The sequence below is a fragment of the Bombina bombina genome, chromosome 7, assembly GCF_027579735.1.
Source record: "Bombina bombina isolate aBomBom1 chromosome 7, aBomBom1.pri, whole genome shotgun sequence".
NCBI lineage: Eukaryota > Metazoa > Chordata > Amphibia > Anura > Bombinatoridae > Bombina > Bombina bombina.
This window is the reverse complement of record NC_069505.1, coordinates 230204951-230219844: the sequence shown is the minus strand read 5'-3', so window position 1 is coordinate 230219844 and position 14894 is coordinate 230204951. Positions and strand designations below refer to the sequence as shown.

At 40.2% G+C, this 14894-nt stretch overlaps 1 protein-coding gene across 5 annotated transcripts in view; it reads left to right on the top strand.

The window, feature by feature from the left end:
• ABCC8 (ATP binding cassette subfamily C member 8) overlaps positions 1-14894 on the top strand; it is a 594664-nt gene that overhangs the window by 357101 nt on the left and 222669 nt on the right. The gene's annotated exons all lie outside the window — the stretch shown is intronic.

Sequence of the window (14894 nt, the reverse complement as noted above, 5' to 3'; positions counted from 1 at the left end):
TGGTATCCTTGGTTTATGAGTAAACCTAATTGGCCTCATAGAATCTCATGAGTCTCTCTCTCTCTCTCTCTCTCTCTCTCTCTCTCTCTATCTCCACTCTCTCTCCACTCTCTCTCCTCTCTCTCTCCATCTCCTCTCTCTCTCCACTCTCTCTCCACTCTCTCTCCACTCTCTCTATCTCCTCTCTCTCTCTATCTCCTCTCTCTCTCCACTCTCTCTCTCTCTCTCCACTCTCTCTCTCTATCTCCTCTCTCTCCACTCTCTCTCCTCTCTCTCTCCATCTCCTCTCTCTCTCCACTCTCTCTATCTCCTCTCTCTCTCTATCTCCTCTCTCTCTCTATCTCCTCTCTCTCTCCACTCTCTCTCTCTCTCTCCACTCTCTCTCTCTATCTCCTCTCTCTCTCTCTCTCTCTCTATCTCCTCTCTCTATCTCCTCTCTCTCTCTCTCTCTCCTCTCTCTCTATCTCCTCTCTCTCTATCTCTCTCTCTCTCTCTCTCTCTCCTCTCTCTCTATCTCCTCTCTCTCTCTCTCTCTCTCTCTCTCTCCTGACTCAACGCCCAGGTCAAACCGTTTAACCTAGGAACGTATAATTTGGAAGGTACTTTGTTTTTATGGATGTAGGCGCCCACTATGAAAGGATTTTTGGAAATTATGTCCCTAAGGGGTTGAAAAAGGAGGGTGAACTTTTTATGAGGATACCTATATATCAAAAACCGACGATGTTACAGACGTGAAAATTGGTATTTAGATTCTACTTGAAAAATAAAGAAATGTGTGTTACCATTTCCCCAAAATTCACTTAAGGGGGTCAAAAGAGGGGGGCTGATTTATGAGGATACCTATATCTCAAAAACCGACGATGTTACAGACGTAAAATTTGGTATTTAGATTACGAGAAACAGAGAATTAACGAAAACTCAAGAAATTCATGTCAGCGAGTGTGCAACTCGAAAGGCACACACCTGAGGGCACATGTTGTTGCGAGTGGTCGGGTTTTTCGCTATTTTTTAAAAATCACAAAATCCATGCGAGCGAAATCGTGGGCAACTGCTAGCGTTATATAAATTTGCAAACACTACTGCCGAGTGCTAGATACACATGCACGGTCCTGAGCTGGTATAAGCCCACCTATGTTTTCTCTTCAGCACCAAGAGAATGTAAAGTTAAAGGGACACTGAACCCCAAATTTTTCTTTTGTAATTCAGATATAGCATGCAATTTTAAGCAATTTTCTAATTTACTCCTATTATCAATTTTTCTTCTTTCTCTTGCTAGCTTTATTTGAAAAAGAAGGCATCAGAGCTTTTTTTGGTTTCAGTACTCTGGACAGCACTTTTTTATTGGTGGATGAATTTATCCACCATTCAGCAAGGACAACCCAGGTTGTTCACCAAAAATGGGCCGGCATCTAAACTTAAATTCTTGCATTTCAAATAAAGATACCAAGAGAATGAAGAAAATTTGATTATAGGAGTAAATTAGAAAGTTGCTTAAAATTCCATGCTCAATCTGAATCACGAAAGAAATTTTTTGGGTACAGTGTCCCTTTAATAATAGAAGTCAATTGAAAAGTCTCTTAAAATTGACTGCTTTAACTGAACCATAAAAGTTTTATTTTTACTTTAATGTTCCTTTAAAATAAGTTTTTCTTGATGCATGTAAAATATTGTCAAATATGTTATTTTAAATGTACATGTGTTGGGAAAATGTTAAAGGGACAGCCTAGTTAAAATTAAACTCATGATTCAAATAGGGCATGCAATTTTTATCAAATTTGCTTTGTTCTCTTGGTATTCTCTGTTGAAAGCTAAACCTATGTATGCTTATATGCTAATTTATATGCCCTTGAAGGCCACCTCTTGTATCAGTGCATTTTGACAGTTTTTTACTGCTAGACAGAGCTAGTTCATGTGTGCGATATAGATAACATTGTGTTTACTCCCGTACGTGGAGTTACTTATGAGAGGGTACTGATTGGCTAAAATCAAGTCCGTCAAAATAACTGGGGGCAGTCTGCAGAGGCTTAGATACAAGGTAATCACAGAGGTAAATGTATATTAATATAACTGAGATAAGGGGCAGTCTGCAGAGGCTTAGATACAAGGTAATCACAGAGGTAAAAAGTGCATTAATATAAATGAGATAAGGGGCAGTCTGCAGAGGCTTAGATACAGGGTAATTACAGAGGTAAAAAATATATTAATATAACTGAGATAAGGGGCAGTCTGCAGAGGCTTAGATACAAGGTAATCACAGAGGTAAAAGTGCTGTTAATATAAATGAGATAAGGGGGCAGTCTGCCGATGCTTAGATACAAGATAATCACAGAGGTAAAAAGTATATTTATATAAATATGTTGGTTATACAAAACTGGGGAAAGGATAATAAAGGGATTATCTATATTTTTAAACAATACAAATTCTGGAGTAAACTGTGAGATCTAGATTAGAAGTACAAAAATGCAAGCAGTATTGAGCGCTTTTACCATAAAATTCAAACCAACTGAATATCAAAGGTTAAAGGGACACTGAACCCAAATTTTTTCTTTCATGATTCAGATAGAGCATGTAATTGTAAGCAACTTTCTAATTTACTTCTATTATCATTTTTTCTTCATTCTCTTGCAATCTTTATTTGAAAAGAATGCATCTCAGCTAAGGAGCCAGCAAATTGTGGGTTCAGAACCAAGGACAGCACTTGTTTAAAGGTGCTGTCCAATCAGCAAGGACAACCCAGGTTGTTCACCTAAAATGGGCCGGCATCTAAACTTACATTCTTGCTTTTCAAATAAACATACCAAGAAAATGAAGACAATTTGATAATAGGAGTAAATTAGAAAGTTGCTTAAAATCGTATGCTCTATCTGAATCACAAAATAATTTTTTTGGCTACAGTGTCCCTTTAACCATTTTTGCTACTGAATGTATATAGTAAAATTCTTCAAATCAAATCTGACATATACTGCAGTGAATTTCAAATTTACCCTCATGTCTGTGTTAACTAATATTCAGCATACGATATAACGCAAACCTTTTCAAACCGTGTATTTTCACTTGTTGAACTAATTCTTTGTGGCGCACAAAACCTGACACTGTTTTTAAAACGCACTACTCTGATTAGAAGGAAAGAAAAACATATCAAGTTGCTATGACTTCAATATGAAACATGATATTTGGGATATGAATAAACCTGTACTTTGTTTTCAAGCTTGCAAAGGTGGGTTCTTGTACCTCCATAAAACTGTGTTAGTGGTTCTTGTCAGCCAATGACAATGTGCACAAACATGCATTTCCTTTTAATGACCTTCTTGTTATATTTATTTATAATGCACCAACAGATTGGGGCTTATCTATCAAGCTCCGTACGGGGCTTAAGGGCCCATGTTTCCGGCGAGCCTGCAGGCTCGCCAGAAACACCAGTTATTAAGCAGCAGTCTAAAGACCACTGCGTCATAACCCTGTCTGCCTGCTCTGATGTGGCGGACAGGAATCGCCGGAATTCAAACCGATTGAGTACAATTGGGTTGATTGACACCCCCTGCTGGCGGCCGATTGGCCGCGAGTCTGCAGGGGGCGGCGTTGCACCAGCAGCTCACAAGAGCTGCTGGTGCAATACTGAATATGGAGAGCGTATTCCTCTCCGCATTCAGTGATGTCTGTCGGACCTGATCCGCATTGTCCGACAGACATATGATAAATAGGCCTTGGAGAGTGTATTGCTCTCCGCATTCAGCGATGTCTGTCGGACCTGATCCACACTGTCGGATCAGGTCCGACAGACATATGATAAATAGGCCTCAGTGTGTAGAGCTAAACAAAATGAACTATTAAATATGGAGAGTAGGCTGGAAGAGAATGATTACAGAGCCCTGTTCACAAGAGAATTTATAAAGACAATGGTAGTTAGAGACCAATTTAAACAGTCTTGGCATTATTGTTTTATGTTTTTTTATGTTCAGTTACTTTTACACATAAAGATAAAAGCAGCAATAGCAGCAACTAAGTAATAATGTAGTTTATGCTGAAATGATCATAAAATAATGTTTTTAATAAGATAGAGAGTATTTTGAGTTATAACAAGATCTGGGGCGCGATCCGATATACGGCGTAGTTTTCGGCACAAACGAGGTAACTCGCGCCACCCATAGTTTCACCTCGCACATCGGGGTATCCAATAGACCCCGCCGGCAGTTTCTAAAGTGCCGTAAGTCGGACAAACCAGCGATGTCCAGAAATAAGCGTAAGTCGCCAGTGACTTACGGCACTTTAGAAACTGCCTGCGCCTAAAAAAACGTACTAAACTTTTAAATATCCCGTAACTGTCTAACACGCCTCCCAAACATCATCCTGACACGAATATCCCTCTATCTGCAATCCCCCCCTCTCACTCCTAATAATAAATGTATTAACCCCTAAACCGCCGCTCCCGGACCCCGCTGCACTAAATAAAGTGTTTAACCCCTAAACCACCGCTCCCGGACCCCACCGCCACCTACATTATATGTATTACCCCCTAATCTGATCCCCCTACACCGCCGCCACCTACATTATATGTATTACCCCCTAATCTGATCCCCCTGCACCGCCGCCACCTACATTATATGTATTACCCCCCTAATCTGATCTCCCTACACCGCTGCCACCTATATTAAATATATTACCCCCTAATCTGATCCCCCTACACCGCCGCCACCTATATTAAATATATTACCTCCTAAACCTAAGTCTAACCCTAACACCCCCTAACTTAATTATTATTTAAATAAATCTAAATAATATTAATATTATTAACTAAATTATTCCTATTTAAAACTAAATACTTACCTATAAAATAAACCCTAAGATAGCTACAATATAATTAATAATTACATTGTAGCTATTTTAGGGTTTATATTTATTTTACAGGTAACTTTGTATTTATTTTAACTAGGTACAATAGCTATTAAATAGTTAATAACTATTTAATAGCTACCTAGTTAAAATAATTACAAAATTACCTGTAAAATAAATCCTAACCTAAGTTACAAATAAACCTAACACTACACTATCAATAAATTAATTAAATAAACTACAATTATCTAATCTAAAATACAATTAAAGGGACAGTCAAGTCCAAAAAAACTTTCATGTTTTAAATAGGGCATGCAATTTTAAACAACTTCCCAATTTACTTTTATCACCAATTTTGCTTTGTTCTCTTGGTATTCTTAGTTGAAAGCTAAAACTAGGAGGTTCATATGCTAATTTCTTAGACCTTGAAGACTGCCTCTAATCTGAATACATTTTGACCACTAGAGGGCATTAGTTCACATGTTTCATATAGATAACATTGAGCTCATGCACGTAAAGTGACCTAGAACTGAGCACTGATTGGCTAAACTGCATGTCTGTCAAAAGAACTGAAATAAGGGGGCAGTCAGCAGAAGCTTAGATACAAGATAATTACAGAGGTAAAACGTGTATTATTATAACTGTGTTGGTTATGCAAAACTGGGGTATGGGTAATAAAGGGATTATCTTTCTTTTTAAACAACAAAAATTCTGGTGTTGACTGTCCCTTTAAATAAACTAAACTATATTACAAAAAAAAAATAAACAAACACTAAATTACAAAAAATAAAAAAATATTACAACAATTTTAAGCTAATTACACCTAATCTAAGCCCCCTAATAAAATAAAAAAGCCCCCCAAAATAATAAAATTTCCCTACCCTAAACTAAATTACAAAAGTAATCAGCTCTATTACCAGCCCTTAAAAGGGCCTTTTGCGGGGCATTGCCCCAAAGTAATCAGCTCTTTTACCTGTAAAAGAAAGAACAATCCCCCCATTACAACCCACCACCCACACACCCCTACTCTAAAACCCACCCGATCCCCCCTTAAAAAAAACCTAAGTCTAACCCCCAAGTGGTCCTTACCTGTCCTGAAGACTGGCGGAGAAGGTCCTGTTCCAGGCGGTGAAGTCTTCTTCCAAGCGGCGACCTCTTGTTCTTCCAGGAACCAGTAGCTATTATTCTTTTGGCTATTCAAATCAGCCAATAGAATTACAGTAGCTCTCATCTGATTGGCTGATTTGAATTTGAAGGCTCAAATCAGCCAATAGGAATTTAAGGGACGCCATTTTTAATCGCGTACCTTGAATTCCTATTCAGTGTACGGCGGAGATCGTATGAAGAGGATCCTCCACACTCCATGGTTCCGCGGTCTTCAGTTCCAGCGTCGTCAATCTTCAGTTCCAGCATGGCCGGTCTTCAGTTCCAGAGTCGACAGTCTTCAACTCCTCCGCTCCGCGCTGGCTGGTTCCTGGAAGAAGAAGAAGTTGCCGCTTGGAAGAAGACTTCCCCGCCTGGAACAGGACCTTCTCCGCCGGTCTTCAGGACAGGTAAGGACCACTTGGGGTTAGGCTTAGGTTTTTTTTAAGGGGGGATCGGGTGGGTTTTAGAGTAGGGGTGTGTGGGTGGTGGGTTGTAATGGGGGGGGGTTTGTTCTTTCTTTTACAGGTAAAAGAGCTGATTACTTTGGGGCAATGCCCCGCAAAAGGCCCTTTTAAGGGCTGGTAATAGAGCTGATTACTTTTGTAATTTAGTTTAGGGTAGGGAAATATTATTATTTTGGGGGGCTTTTTTATTTTATTAGGGGGCTAAGATTAGGTGTAATTAGCTTAAAATTGTTGTAATATTTTTTTATTTTTTGTAATTTAGTGTTTGTTTGTTTTTGTAATATAGTTTAGTTTATTTAATTGAATTTTAGTTTAGATAATTGTAGTTTATTTAATTAATTTATTGATAGTGTAGTGTTAGGTGGATTTGTAACTTAGGTTAGGGTTTATTTTACAGGTAATTTTGTCATTATTTTAACTAGGTAGCTATTAAATAGTTAGTAACTATTTAATAGCTATTGTACCTAGTTAAAATAAATACAAAGTTACCTGTAAAATAAATATAAACCCTAAAATAGCTGCAATGTAATTATTAATTATATTGTAGCTATCTTAGGGTTTATTTTATAGGTAAGTATTTAGTTTTAAATAGGAATAATTTAGTTAATAATATTAATATTATTTAGATTTATTTATTTTAAGTTAGGGGGTGTTAGGGTTAGATTTAGGTTTAGGGGGTAATATATTTAATATAGGTGGTGGCGGTGTAGGGGGATCAGATTAGGGGTTAATATATTTAATATAGATGGCGGCGGTGTAGGGGGATCAGATTAGGGGGTAAGACATATAATGTAGGTGGCGGCAGTGTAGGGGGGTTAGATTAGGGGTTAATATATTTAATATAGGTGGCGGCGGTGTAGGGGATCAGATTAGGGGGTTAATATATTTAATATTGGTGGCGGCGGTGTAGGGGGATCAGATTAGGGGGTAAGACATATAATGTAGGTGGCGGCGGTGTAGGGGGGTCAGATTAGGGGGTAATACATTTAATGTAGGTGGCGGCGGGGTCCGGGTGCGACGGTTTAGGGGTTAAACACTTTATTAGGTATTGCGGTGGGGGATTGCGGTTGACAGGTAGATAGACATTGAGCATGCGTTACGTGTTAGGTTTTATTTCTCTTGTAAGCTGTATCCAGTCCACGGATTCATCCATTACTTGTGGGATATTCTCCTTCCCAACAGGAAGCTGCAAGAGGATCACCCACAGCAGAGCTGTCTATATAGCTCCTCCCCTAACTGCCACCCCCAGTCATTCTCTTGCAGCTCTCGACAAGGGAAGTAGCTAGAGAGATGTGGTGAATTAATGTAGTTTATCTTCAATCAAAAGTTTATTATTTTCAAATGGTATCGGAGTTGTACTATTTTGGCTTCAGGCAGAAAGGTGAAGAAGAGTCTGCCTGAAGTTTTTTGATGATCTTAGCAGTTTGTAACTAAGGTCCACTGCTGTTCTCACACATAACTGAAGAGATGGGTAACTTCAGCTGGGGGAATAGCGTGCAGGGTTTCCTGCTCTGAGGTATGTGCAGTTTTAAATTTTTCTAGAGAGATGATAAGCTAGAAAATGCTGACAGTACCTGATTTATTTAAGGTAAGCCTGATTACAGTGATTTAATAACGACTGGTATCATGCTTGCTGTAGAGGGTAATATTTTTGTTATTTACTCTCATTACTTAATAGATATAACGTTTGCTTGATGTATATAAACGTTTACTACAAATGGTGATAAAACTTTATTCTGGGGCCCAGTTTTTCCACATGGCTGACTAGATTTTGCCTAGGGATAGTTTTTTTAAGGCCCTCTCACTGCGAGTACATGTTGGGAGAGGCCTATTTTTGCGCCTTAATTGCGCAGTAGTTTTTGCAGCTTGAGACATCCAGCTTCCCTGAAGGAGTCCCCTGACATATAGGACCCCTCTACAGGGTTTTTGTGCCTTCCAAAGTCGTTGTATGGGCAGGTAGGAGCCACAGTAGAGCTGTGGCAGTTGGTTGTGACTGTTTAAAAACGGCTATATCGTTTTTTTGATCCGGTTTTGAAACTAAGGGGTTAATCATCCATTTGTAAGTGGGTGCAATGCTATTTCAGTCTATTATACACACTGTAAAAAAATCGTAGAATTTACTACTTTTTTCACTGTTTTGCAGTTTATGTGATTGTTTTTTTCTTTTAAAGGCACAGTACCTTTTTATTTTTTGCTTGTTCACAGTTATTAAAGTGTTTTCTAAGCTTGCTGGTCTCATTACTAGTCTACATGTCTGACATAGAGGAAACTCATTGTTCATTATGTTTAGAAGCCATTGTGGAACCCCCTCTTAGAATGTGTACCAAATGCACTGATTTTACTATAGTTTACAAAGACCATATTCTGGCTTTAAAAAATTTCTCACCAGAAGAAATTGACAAGGAGGAAGTTATGCCGTCTAACTCTCCCCACGTGTCAGAACCTATAACTCCCGCTCAGGGGACGCCAAGTACATCTAGCGTGCCCATTGCATATACCTTACAAGATATGGCGGCAGTTATGAATCATACCCTTACAGAGGTATTATCTAAACTGCCAGGATTGCAAGGAAAGCGAGACAGCTCTGGGACTAGAATAAATACAGAGCTCTCTGACGCTTTAGTGGCTATGTCTGATACACCCTCACAATGTACTGAAGCTGAAGCAGGGGAGCTTCAATCTGTGGGTGATTTTTCTGATTCAGGGAAGATACTTCAACCTGATTCTGATTTGTCTACATTTAAATGTAAGCTTGAACACCTCCGCATATTGCTCAGGGAGGTCTTAGCAACTCTGGACGACTGTGACGCTATTGTAGTCCCAGAGAAATTATGTAGATTGGATAAATACTATGCAGTACCTACTTACACTGATGTTTTTCCAATCCCTAAGAGGTTTTCTGAAATTATTACTAAGGAATGGGATAGACCAGGTGTACCGTTCTCGCCCCCTCCTGTTTTTAAAAAGATGTTTCCTATAGACGCCGCTACACGGGACTTGTGGCAGGCGGTCCCTAAGGTGGAGGGAGCGGTTTCTACTCTAGCTAAGTGTACCACTATCTCTGTCGAGGACAGTTGTGCTTTTCTAGATCCAATGGATAAAAAATTAGAGGGTTACCTTAATAAAATTTTTATTCAACAAGGTTTTATTCTCCAGCCTCTTGCATACATTGCCCCAGTCACTGCTGCTGCGGCTTTCTGGTTTGAGTCTCTAGAGGAGGCTCTACAGGTTGAAACCCCATTGGAAGATATTATTGACAAGCTTAAGGCCCTTAAGCTAGCCAATTCATTTGTTTCTGACGCCGTTGTTCATTTAACCAAGCTAACGGCTAAAAATTCAGGTTTTGCTATTCAGGCGCGTAGGGCGCTACGGCTTAAATCCTGGTCAGCTGACGTGACTTCAAAGTCTAAACTTCTCAACATTCCCTTCAAAGGACAGACCCTATTCGGGCCTGGACTGAAGGAGATCATTTCTGACATCACTGGAGGAAAAGGTCACGCCCTTCCTCAAGACAGGTCCAACAAATTAAGGACCAAACAGTCTAGTTTTCGGCCCTTTCGAAACTTCAATCCTCTAACACAAAACAAGAGGGAACTTTTGCCCAGTCTAAGCCTGTCTGGAGACCTAACCAGGCTTGAAACAAGGGGAAACAGGCCAAAAAGCCTGCTGCTGCCTCTAAGACAGCATGAAGGAGCAGCCCCCGATCCGGAAATGGATCTAGTAGGGGGCAGACTCTCTCTCTTCGCCCAGGCTTAGGCAAGAGATGTCCAGGATCCCTGGGCATTGGAAATTGTGTCCAAGGGTTATCTTCTGGAATTCAAAACCTCTCCTCCAAAAGGGAGATTTCATCTCTCACTTTTATCTGCAAACCAGATAAAGAGAGAGGCATTCTTACATTGTGTTCAAGACCTCCTAATTATGGGAGTGATCCACCCAGTTCCGCAGGAGGAACAGGGGCAGGGCTTCTATTCAAATCTGTTTGTTGTTCCCAAGAAAGAGGGAACATTCAGACCAATCTTAGATCTCAAGATCTTAAACAAATTTCTCAGAGTCCGATCCTTCAAGATGGAGACTATTCGAACCATCCTTCCTATGATGATGAGTTTGTGGCTCTTCCCTTTGGGTTGGCCACGACACCAAGAATCTTTACAAAGGTTCTAGGGTCCCTCCTAGTGGTCCTAAGGCCGCAGGGTATAGCAGTAGCCCCTTACTTAGACGACATTCTGATACAGGCGTCGACTTTTCAAATCGCCAGGTCCCATACGGACATTGTTCTGGCATTTCTGAGGTCCCATGGGTGGAAGGTGAACGAAGAAAAGAGTTCTCTATCACCTCTAACAAAAGTTTCATTCCTAGGGACTCTGATAGATTTGGTAGAAATGAAGATTTACCTAACGAAGGCCAGATTGTCAAAACTTCTAGACTCTTGCCGTGTTCTTTATTCCACTTCTCGTCCTTCAGTGGCTCAGTGTATGGAAGTAATCGGTTTAATGGTAGCGGCAATGGACATAGTACAGTTTGCCCGCCTACATCTCAGACCGCTGAAACTTTGCATGCTCAGTCAGTGGAATGGGGATTACACAGATTTGTCCCCTTTAATAAATCTGGATCAAGAAACCAGGGATTCTCTTCTCTGGTGGCTATGTCAGGTCCATCTGTCCAAGGGGATGAGCTTCCGCAGGCTAGATTGGACTATAGTAACGACAGATGCCAGCCTTCTGAGCTGGGGTGCAGTCTGGAACTCCCTGAAGGCTCAGGGCTCATGGACTCAGGAGGAGGCACTCCTTCCGATAAACATTCTGGAACTAAGAGCGATATTCAATGCTCTTCAGGCTTGGCCTCAGCTAGCTGCGGTCAGGTTCATCAGATTTCAGTCGGACAACATCACGACTGTAGCCTATATCAACCATCAGGGGGGAACAAGGAGCCCCCTGGCAATGTTGGAGGTTTCAAAGATAATTCTATGGGCAGAGGTTCACTCTTGCCATCTCTCAGCTATCCATATCCCAGGAGTAGAGAACTGGGAGGCGGATTTTCTAAGTTGGCAGACTTTTCATCCGGGGGAGTGGGAGCTCCATCCGGAGCTATTTGCCCAGCTGATTCAACTATGGGGCAAACCAGAACTGGATCTCATGGCGTCTGGTCAGAATGCCAAACTTCCTTGTTACGGGTCCAGGTCAAGGGATCCCCAGGCAGCGCTGATAGATGCTCTAGCAGCGCCCTGGTCCTTCAGCCTGGCTTATGTGTTTACACCATTTCCTCTGCTCCCTTGTCTGATTGCCAAGATCAAGCAGGAGAGAGCTTCAGTGATTTTGATAGCTCCTGCGTGGCCACGCAGGACTTGGTATGCAGATCTGGTGGACATGTCATCCTTTCCACCATGGACTCTGCTGCTGAGGCAGGACCTTCTACTTCAAGGTCCCTTCAAACATCCAAATCTAATTTCTCTGCATCTGACTGCTTGGAGATTGAACGCTTGATTTTATCAAAGCGTGGTTTTTCCGAGTCGGTCATTGATACCTTAATTCAGGCTCGAAAGCCTGTCACCAGGAAAATCTATCATAAGATATGGTGTAAATATCTTCATTGGTGTGAATCCAAGGGTTACTCATGGAGTAAGGTTAGGATTCCTAGGATATTATCCTTTCTCCAAGAAGGATTGGAGAAGAGATTGTCAGCTAGTTCCTTGAAGGGACAGATTTCTGCTCTGTCTATTCTTTAGCACAAACGTCTGGCTGAGGTTTCAGACGTTCAGGCGTTTTGTCAGGCTTTAGTTAGAATCAAGCCTGTGTTTAAACTAGGGTTGCACCGATACCATTTTTTTAAGACCGAGAACAAGTACTGATACTTGTTTTCAAATAGTCTCCAATTCCAATTACTGATTTTAATGTCATGTGACAGTTAACCAAGCACAATACAGACTAATTATTTAAGATTCCTTCTTTATAATTATGAAGGACTGTAACTTAAAAGACATTATGAAATAATAAAACAGTTTTATTTGTCATAAAGTTCACAGAACATGTTTATAAATAAAAATATTACAATAAAATATATTAATAATAACAACAAATAACAAATATAAAATCACAACCAACCAAAAGTGCAATACAGTAAAAAATAGAACAGTGCACTGTTTAATCATGGGGAACAACACTATAGGCTAAATTACATTTGACTGGTAAGCTTTACCAATGCTCTCATTACACGTCCTACTCCATTAAAGTCTATGGAGTTGGAAATGTGAACAAAGCATTGATAAAGCTTACCAATCAAATGTAATCTAAATCTAGTCCTATAATTGCAGGATGAGTGTTCATTGGAATTAACTTAATGTTTGCCATGAGTACTCTTCCTGCAATTATATAAGCTAACCTATGGATGTTCCTCAGAGTACAGTAGGTTTTGAACATCATTGTGCACGAGAACTAGCAGTAAAAAGGCAATTTAGCAATTAGAATAATTTTTCAAAAGTTAGTGGCAAGTTCTTTTTAAGGAACAGAACAGAAGCCTCTCTGCATGTTCAGCTATAAGTTTGTTTTTGCTATCAGTAAGGAGGTTTGACTCCTGGAAATCTCAGTTTATTAACTGACCAGTACTTCAGGGGTTTGTCTGAACAGGGTACAGTGATCTCTCCTACAATAATACAAATAACAGCAATTTGTATTGGCAGAACAGTAGTAAACAATTTTTAGTTTAGTCACCACTTCAGCTTAAAATGAAATGGGAACATGCAGTTTGAAAAAAAATGCCACAAGATAGCATATGGGTAGGAAGTGGAGGTATCGGTGTAAGTATCGGTGCATTTGCACGAGTACAAGTACTCATGCAAATACTTGGTATCGGTACCGATACCGATACTAGTATCGGTATCGGTGCAACCGTAGTTTAAACCTGTCGCTCCGCCATGTAGTTTAAATTTAGTTCTTAAAGTTTTTCAAGGGGTTCTGTTTGAACCTTTGCATTCCATAGATATTAAACTTTTATCTTGGAAAGTTCTGTTTTTAGTAGCTATCTCCTCAGCTCGAAGAGTTTCGGAGTTATCTGCTTTACAGTGTGATTCCCCTTATCTGATTTTCCATGCAGATAAGATAGTTTTACGTACCAAACTTGGTTTTCTTCCTAAGGTGGTATCTAATAAGAATATCAATCAGGAGATTGTTGTTCCTTCACTATGTCCTAATCCTTCTTCAAAGAAGGAACGTCTATTACACAATCTTGATGTGGTTCGTGCTTTAAAGTTTTATTTACAAGCTACGAAGGATTTTCGTCAAACATCTGCTTTGTTTGTTGTCTACTCTGGACAGAGGAGAGGCCAAAAGGCTCCGGCAACTCCTCTTTCTTTTTGGCTAAGAAGTATAATCCGCTTGTCTTATGAGACTGCTGGCCAGCAGCCTCCTGAAAGAATTACAGCTCATTCTACTAGAGCAGTAGCTTCCACATGGGCTTTTAAACATGAGGCCTCTGTTGAAAAGATTTGTAAGTCGGCGACTTGGTCTTCGCTTCATACCTTTTCTAAATTCTACAAATTCGATACTTTTGCTTCCTCGGAGGCTATTTTTGGGAGAAAGGTCTTACAGGCAGTGGTGCTCTCCGTTTAAGTTCCTGCCTTGTCCCTCCCTTCATCCGTGTCCTATAGCTTTGGTATTGGTATCCCACAAGTAATGGATGAATCCGTGGACTGGATACACCTTACAAGAGAAAACAAAATTTATGCTTACCTGATAAATGTATTTCTCTTGTGGTGTATCCAGTCCACGGCCCGCCCTGTCATTTTAAGGCAGGTGTTATTTATTTTTAACTACAGTCACCACTGCACCCTATAGTTTCTCCTTTCTCTTGCTTGTCTTCGGTCGAATGACTGGGGGTGGCAGTTAGGGGAGGAGCTATATAGACAGCTCTGCTGTGGGTGATCCTCTTGCAGCTTCCTGTTGGGAAGGAGAATATCCCACAAGTAATGGATGAATCCGTGGACTGGATACACCACAAGAGAAATAAATTTATCAGGTAAGCATAAATTTTGTTTTTGCAGGCAGTTTAGAGAGTTACGGTGCTCCAATACTCAGCGTAAGGCTTGCTACGCCTGCATTTTGTGGCAAGGTGAAAATGGAGTAAGATTTCTCCATTTTCGCCACGTAAGTCTTTACGCTGTATATTGGATACCAATATGTCAGTCTATGGGGCAAAAAACTACGGGCGAAGGAAGAAATATACAAGCGTAACTTCTATGTTACGCCTTATATAGGATACCAAACCAGCGCAGAATTTGGCGTTGCCGGCTTTTGCGGGCGACGCTGAATATCAGATTGGGCCCCTGGTATTTACTTTTTCTGACATTTTTGTGCTACTGAAATACTATTTAATAATTCATATTAACATTAATATTTAATCATTCAAAAAGCTAAAATATTCTTAAGATATTAGTTACAGATGCTGTTGTCTGATTTGCTTTTT